Source organism: Sus scrofa, chromosome Y, assembly GCF_054392235.1.
Source record: "Sus scrofa isolate SSC_HxYL_T2T_F1_AM1 chromosome Y, Sscrofa_HxYL_maternal_Yorkshire_Landrace_v2.0, whole genome shotgun sequence".
NCBI lineage: Eukaryota > Metazoa > Chordata > Mammalia > Artiodactyla > Suidae > Sus > Sus scrofa.
In genome coordinates, this window is record NC_139402.1 from 14,114,138 (window position 1) to 14,120,571 (window position 6,434).

The window sequence follows — 6,434 nt, forward strand, 5'->3', positions numbered from 1 at the left end:
GGGAACTCAATGGAATTTATTGATTTATTTTTTCTTTGCAATGAAGACAATCTTGTCAACTAATATCCAATTTCCATTTGAAGTAACAGATAGACTATAATGCACCTGAGAAAACACTACGTAAATACTATGTATTTTCCCTTTCCAAATTGACTTTTATTTGCCCCTTTTTCCACACCCTCATAATTGAGACCCCCATTCAATACAACTTGGACTATTTCAGAAATCTCTTGGCAGCTATTCTCTATTTCCTTAGTTCCATTTTCCTTTTTGAAACAGTTACAGCTAGGGGACATGTCAAATGCTCCTCTCTAATTATCAAACATTTCAAATATTAAAAAACGGCAAAATAATCTGCCATTGAAAACAATTAAAACGACAAAAGGACAACCTGCAATGGGAGACAATTATTTCAGATGATGCAACCAATAAGGGCTCAATCTCTAAAATCTGCAAACAACCTATACACCTCAACAACAAAATAGCCAATTACTCAGTGGAAACATGGGAAAGAGACCTGCATAGATATTCTCCAAAGAGAATATACAGAGGGCCAACAAGCACATAAAGAAATTCTCAACATCACTGTTTATTAGAGAAATGCAAATCTACACTACTATGAGGTATCACTTCACACTGGACAGAATGGCCGACATTAACAAGTCCACACATGAGAAAACGCTAGAGAGGGTATGGAGAAAAGAAAACTCTCTTACACTGTGGAGGAATGTAAACTGTTACAACCGCTATGGAAACACTTCAGAAAACTAAATATAGAACTAGCATGTCACGCAGCAATCCCACTCTTGGGCATACACCTGGGGAAAAAAAAGTTTCCATGAAAACTTTATGTACGCATGTATGTCCAATACAGCACTCTTCACAAGAGGAAAGACATGGAAATAACCTAAGTGACCATTGGAAAGAATGGATTAAGGGATGTTGTATATATACACAATGCAACACCACTCAGCCATAAGAAAAGAACAGAATAATGCCATTTGCAGCAACACGGCTGGAACTGGAGACTCTCCTACTAAGTGAAGTAAGCCAGAAGGAGGAAGGCAAGCACAATATGACATCACTTATGTGTGGAATGTGATATATGGCACAACTGAAACTTTCCACAGGAAAGACACACATGGATTTGGACAACAGGGTTTTGGTTGCCAAGGGGGAGGGTGCAGGATTGTGATGGACTGGGATTCGGGGGTTAAAATGCAAACTATTGCATGTGGAGCGGGTATGCAATGAGGTTATGCTGTATAGCAATGGGAACTATCTCTAGTCACTTTTGATGCAGCATAATGTGAAACAAAGGATATGTATGTGTGTGGGTGTGCGTCTTGGGTGGGTGGGTCTGTGACGGGGCCACTTTACGGCACAGTATGAAAGTGATACAACACAGTAAACCAACTATGATGGGAAAATCATTTTAGAAAAAGAAATGCAGCATCCTTTTACTCTTAACTGTGTCAAAAGTAAAGAAATTGAAGCTATGAAGATGAACATACAAGTTTATTGCTGAACTAACAGAATTGCAGGAATTTGGTGACTTTGCCAGCATAAATGTTCATCTTCACTCTCCTGCATAACCTATAGTCCTTTGATAGGTCAGTGGTAATTAGGGTGATGTTCAGATATGGAAGAGGACTGAGGGTTTGGCCTAGAAAGCGAGGCAGCAGATGTGTCAGTGGCCATTGGCATTGGGAACCATGGATGGGCTGCTGGTTGCGGGTTAGACAGAGGGCCCTCAGTTGGTGATATATTCTGGTATCTGGTTGGCAAAGGAGAAGGCTCCACCCTCAGTCCAAAATAACCACTTGGGAAGTTAGAAATAAGGTGGTACTGAGAAATGGAAGTGGTAGTTGTAATGAAATTCACGATGTGGCCACTTGCTGGAGAGTAGCTGCTTTGTGAGTGCATGTGAAACGTGGTCAACTGATTAAAAATAGCATGTTGAGCCATGGCAATTTGTCCTGGTGGCCTGACTGATGGTGATGATGGAGAAGAAAGACCGCTTCTAGTTGGGGTAGTTATATTAGAAATTCTCTGGCTCATAGAAAGCCATCTTATTAAAGGCACATTTAGGTTTGTAGAGGTTGAAAATGCATCTTCTCCACGAGTTTCTGCAGCCACATCAGAATTATGGTTATCCACATCACCCCCTGTTCTAGAGCGCTTCTTGCTGCAGCCTTGAAGTAGAGAAGCCGATACTGGAGAAGCATTTTTCATCCTGACTCTTCTTTCATCCTCACCAACAGATGGGGACAGCCCCGTTTAAAATTTGGATTATGGTAGAACTGCAGCTAAAACCAAAAGAGAAAGGTATTTAGTGACCTTTTAAACAAAGATACGAGGACAAAGAATCCATAAAAATCTGACTTGTTTCATCACACAGAGTTAATGTGAGGAAATAATACTCATCTATTACTAACATTTTCAAAAATTTATGTAGTGGGAACAGGCAATTATGGTCCTTAAATAAAAATGCCTGGTGCATTTACAGTAACAGTATGAGGTTCAGGGGCTTGTATTGGGTGAGGTTCATCGAGAAGGCTCCAGGTGGCTAGGAAATTTCTCTATCACCCCAAATATTTTATGACCAAGTGGCCTTCAATTTAAAAGCGTAGCAGTACTTCATCCCACCTTCAAGGTCTACTATGACCCTATATGTATGAACATATTTGCAGATGTCCCTCTGTAAATAATAACTGGACATTTCATAATACCTTGTTCCAAGCAGAGACTTCATTATCTTCTGCCAGAATGTTGGCTAGTGAGGCAGGTCTTTGAAAATTCCTTCGCAATTTAGTAAATCCATAAAGGTTAAGCTGTCGAACTAAGCTTTTCATACTCTCAGTTTCAAAAATTCTGAAGGGAGCCTTTCTCTCCAGAACTTCTTTCTTGAAGCGTTCTTCATTAATCACGATCGAGGTTCCATTTTCATCCCACCAAATGGACTTAAATCGATCACTTTCAACAATTTCCCAAAGTTTTCTGGGAAAGGGCAGAGGAGGAAAATCATTATCTCCATCTGGTTCAGAGGCACACAATGTGTGGCATGGCTCTTTCATCAGGGAGCCCTCAGACAAAGCCTGGAAAGCTTTTTCTTCAATCTGAGACCTCAAGTCCAAGTCCCCAGTGATTGAGTTATCACACCATGGAGATGTAGTGGAGGAATCTGAACCAGTTGGTGCATCTTTAGGAGACACATGTTGAATTTCTGAAGGAGCATGTGCCATCTCAGATAAATTTCTCTTCAGCTACTTTTCTCACCTGCATGGCTTTTGAACTCTGCAGTTTTAAATGCTGCTTTGGTAAGCCTACACAGATAAACTATCCAATCCATCACAATGGTTGCCAGCCTGAGTAGCTGTGACATCACAAGACTCTAGTCTCCTAGCAATCTGAGCATCACCTTCAGTCAGGGTTTACTTCTCTATGAAATTAGCCCAGTTAATATAAAATATGAGCTCCGTACTTGAACAGTAACCCAAAGAGAGAAAAAAAATGAGATCAGCAAATGAGATCCTATTCCAATGGAATCTTTTTAATAAAAAAACACATAAATATATAAATCCATTTCATCCCTGAAGTAAACGCAAGTTCTCTCTTGTGCACGTAAGCACTTGTGCCTGTTATGTAAGGCATTGTAAATGGAAGAAAAAAAAAAAAAACAACGGCAAAGTGAAACAAAAGTTATGCAGCTCTTGAGAGTGGATAACTAGAATCTGTGCAGTATTTATATTCAGAAAAACATAGCCAGTGTTCTATGGTGGCTAGCTTGTTACAAAAGTGTTCTGATCTCTGCTGTGCTATGGGTTCAATCCCTGGCCTGGGAACTTCTGCATGCCCCACGTAAAGTCCAAAAAATAAAAAGACAAAAAGAAAAGAAAAAAGAAACAAATACACAATCAAAAACAAAACAAAACAAAACAAACCATGACCTTTGTCACTAACCAAGACATGGAAGGGCCCTGGGCACCAGGCAAAATATCTATAGCCATAGAGACAAAAAAAGATTGATGGTTGCTTGTGTTAGGAGAGGAAATGTGGGGAAGTACCATCCAAAGGTTATGAGATTTCATTGCGGATTGATACAATGAGAACTGAGGAATTGATGGGTGTACCACATTCTGAAGATTATGTATGCCATTGAACTGAATACTTTAAACCTTATACCATAATGTTTTCACATTGTTAAAAACTGACTGTGATCTGGTATCACTGATTTTATTATATCGAGTTTTCTGTGTATCCTACGCAAGTAGTCTGTGTGTTAAACAATATTCCAAACATTTTCCGTTAGGTTGTTGAGGGAGGAAGGCATAAGACCAAATAGTACACAAGAGGGATTTATTAGGGTCTCTGAGGGGGCTGGGCAGAGCCCACGATGGCATCAGCCTTGACTGCAAGGAGGTGTTAGGCTTATAAAGCATCTGTGGTGGGAGTCTGTGGTTGGAGTCCACAGTGGGACCTTGCGGCAGGGAAAATGGAGAAGAAAGGGAAGGTCAAGGGAGGTGTAGGGACTCAAGTCCCATGACAGAGCACAGTTAATCCTTGTAGGCAGTTAGTCTGTGCAGGCAGTTGCTTCCCACAGGTCCTCGTTTCTTGCTGCCCAACTTGCACTTCCACATTCTGGGAGGGGTGTCCACAGCAAGTCTCTCAGGTGAGCAGCAATAGTTGGGGTGTATGGCAGTCTGTCTCCATCCTCCTGGGATCCTCTCATTCAAGCCTTCCATTATATGGGATAGGGATGAATGTCTACTCTTCTCTCTCTGCTTCCTGCTGGCCTGGGGTGAGGAGTACTTGTGGATGGACATGGTATATGCTACCATAGAGGATGGGAAGCAAGGAAAAATAAGATTAAACATGGGTTGATACCAGTATTGTTGAAGGAGGAGTGTAGTTTCATCTGAGTAGGTTTTAACACGTGATGTGGTATTAACACGTAAATCACAGGAACTATTGGTCATAATACATGTTGTCTCCTTTCTGTTGGTATAAGAGAAGACCTTGAAAATATAAGGTTGTCGCTGCCAGCTGATGCTGCTTTGAGAACAGCTGGTGTCATCACGTCTGACAGGGCACATAAACCCTAAGTTCTTGGCAATACAAGGGATTGCCTAAAATTACTTCCATAAGATTTCCTAGTCTTCCATGGATGTCTGACCCACAGCTACTCCATTCTGCCTTTTCTCCCTATTGGCCCATGCAGTTGCCATGGTCAATGATCTCTGTATTTCTAGATGAGAGAAGATGCAAGAATTTGGGCCCATAGAGATCCTCACCTGAAATCGGTCTGAAGGCCTGTGCCTCACCGCTGCTCACCTCCCTGAGCTCTGCTCAGCCGGTGCTGCAGGTCAACAGCTGCTGTGCCTCAAGTTTTCCTGCACGGAGAGCCTCTAGGCAAGTGCTAACTTGAGGTCACAGTTGGCCATACTCCCCCATGGTCGTACATTTGACCATAGTTTGGGGAGGCATTTCATGACCATTTCATCTCACAGTGCCAGCAATGAACATTGCTAGGTCTGGCAATGATGTCACAGATAGGCCACTCAATGTGCTAGTCCTGGACAAAGCCATACTAGGAGTAGCCAAAAGTCTCTGGACCACCCATCTTCCTCGTCTATTATGGTCCAGGAAAATATTCCCTCTTGCTGCATGTTCCCATATCTAGAGACCACTGATCTCATATGGAACTATATATCATTTTCAGTGACTCAGTTACACTTCTGGAAATGCAAGAAATAGCAATTTTGTGGAGACAGTGAATAAAACATAAACCTAGAGACTCTCATGCTGAGAGAAGGAAGTCAGAAAGAGAAAGACAAACACCACATGATAACCCTTATATCTGGTGTCTATTTTAGAGCACAAGTGAAGCTTTCCACAGAAGAGAAAAACATGGATTTTGAGAATAGACTTGTGGTTTCCAGGGGGAGGGGGACTGGGACAGAGTGGGATTGAGTGGGAGCTTGGAGTTCATTGAGGCAGTCTCTTGCCTTCGGAATGGATAAGCAGTGAGATCCTGCTGTGTAGCCCTGGGAACTATGTCTCCTTACTTGTGATGGAGCAAGATAATATGAGAAAATAATATAAACATGTCTGTGTACCTGGCTCACCATGCTGTGCAATAGAAAATATAGCAATATATTGGTGGCAATAAAAAAACAACTTAACCTATTCTGATAAGGAGTGGAAAAACATAAGAAAATATTTGTGGTCTCTTAAAAAAATGTGGAAAGCAGTATTCATAAAGTCATAAATGAAAATTGAAAAGCTTCACACAAAACAGCCCTGTTTTATCGCTGTTCAGCTGGATTAGTCTGTTCCTTCTCTTTAAAGGAAATTTCATTCTGACTTGTCCACTCAGCTGTACTCCCCAGTGTTCTTAGGCTGGTTATCCCTTGACAGTTTAAACATTCCCA

At 41.4% G+C, this 6,434-nt stretch overlaps 1 pseudogene; it reads right to left on the reverse strand.

The window, feature by feature from the left end:
* Nucleotides 1-1,614: 1,614 nt before the first annotated feature.
* LOC110257889 (heat shock transcription factor, Y-linked-like) lies at nucleotides 1,615-3,245 on the reverse strand (annotated as a pseudogene).
* Nucleotides 3,246-6,434: the final 3,189 nt, after the last annotated feature.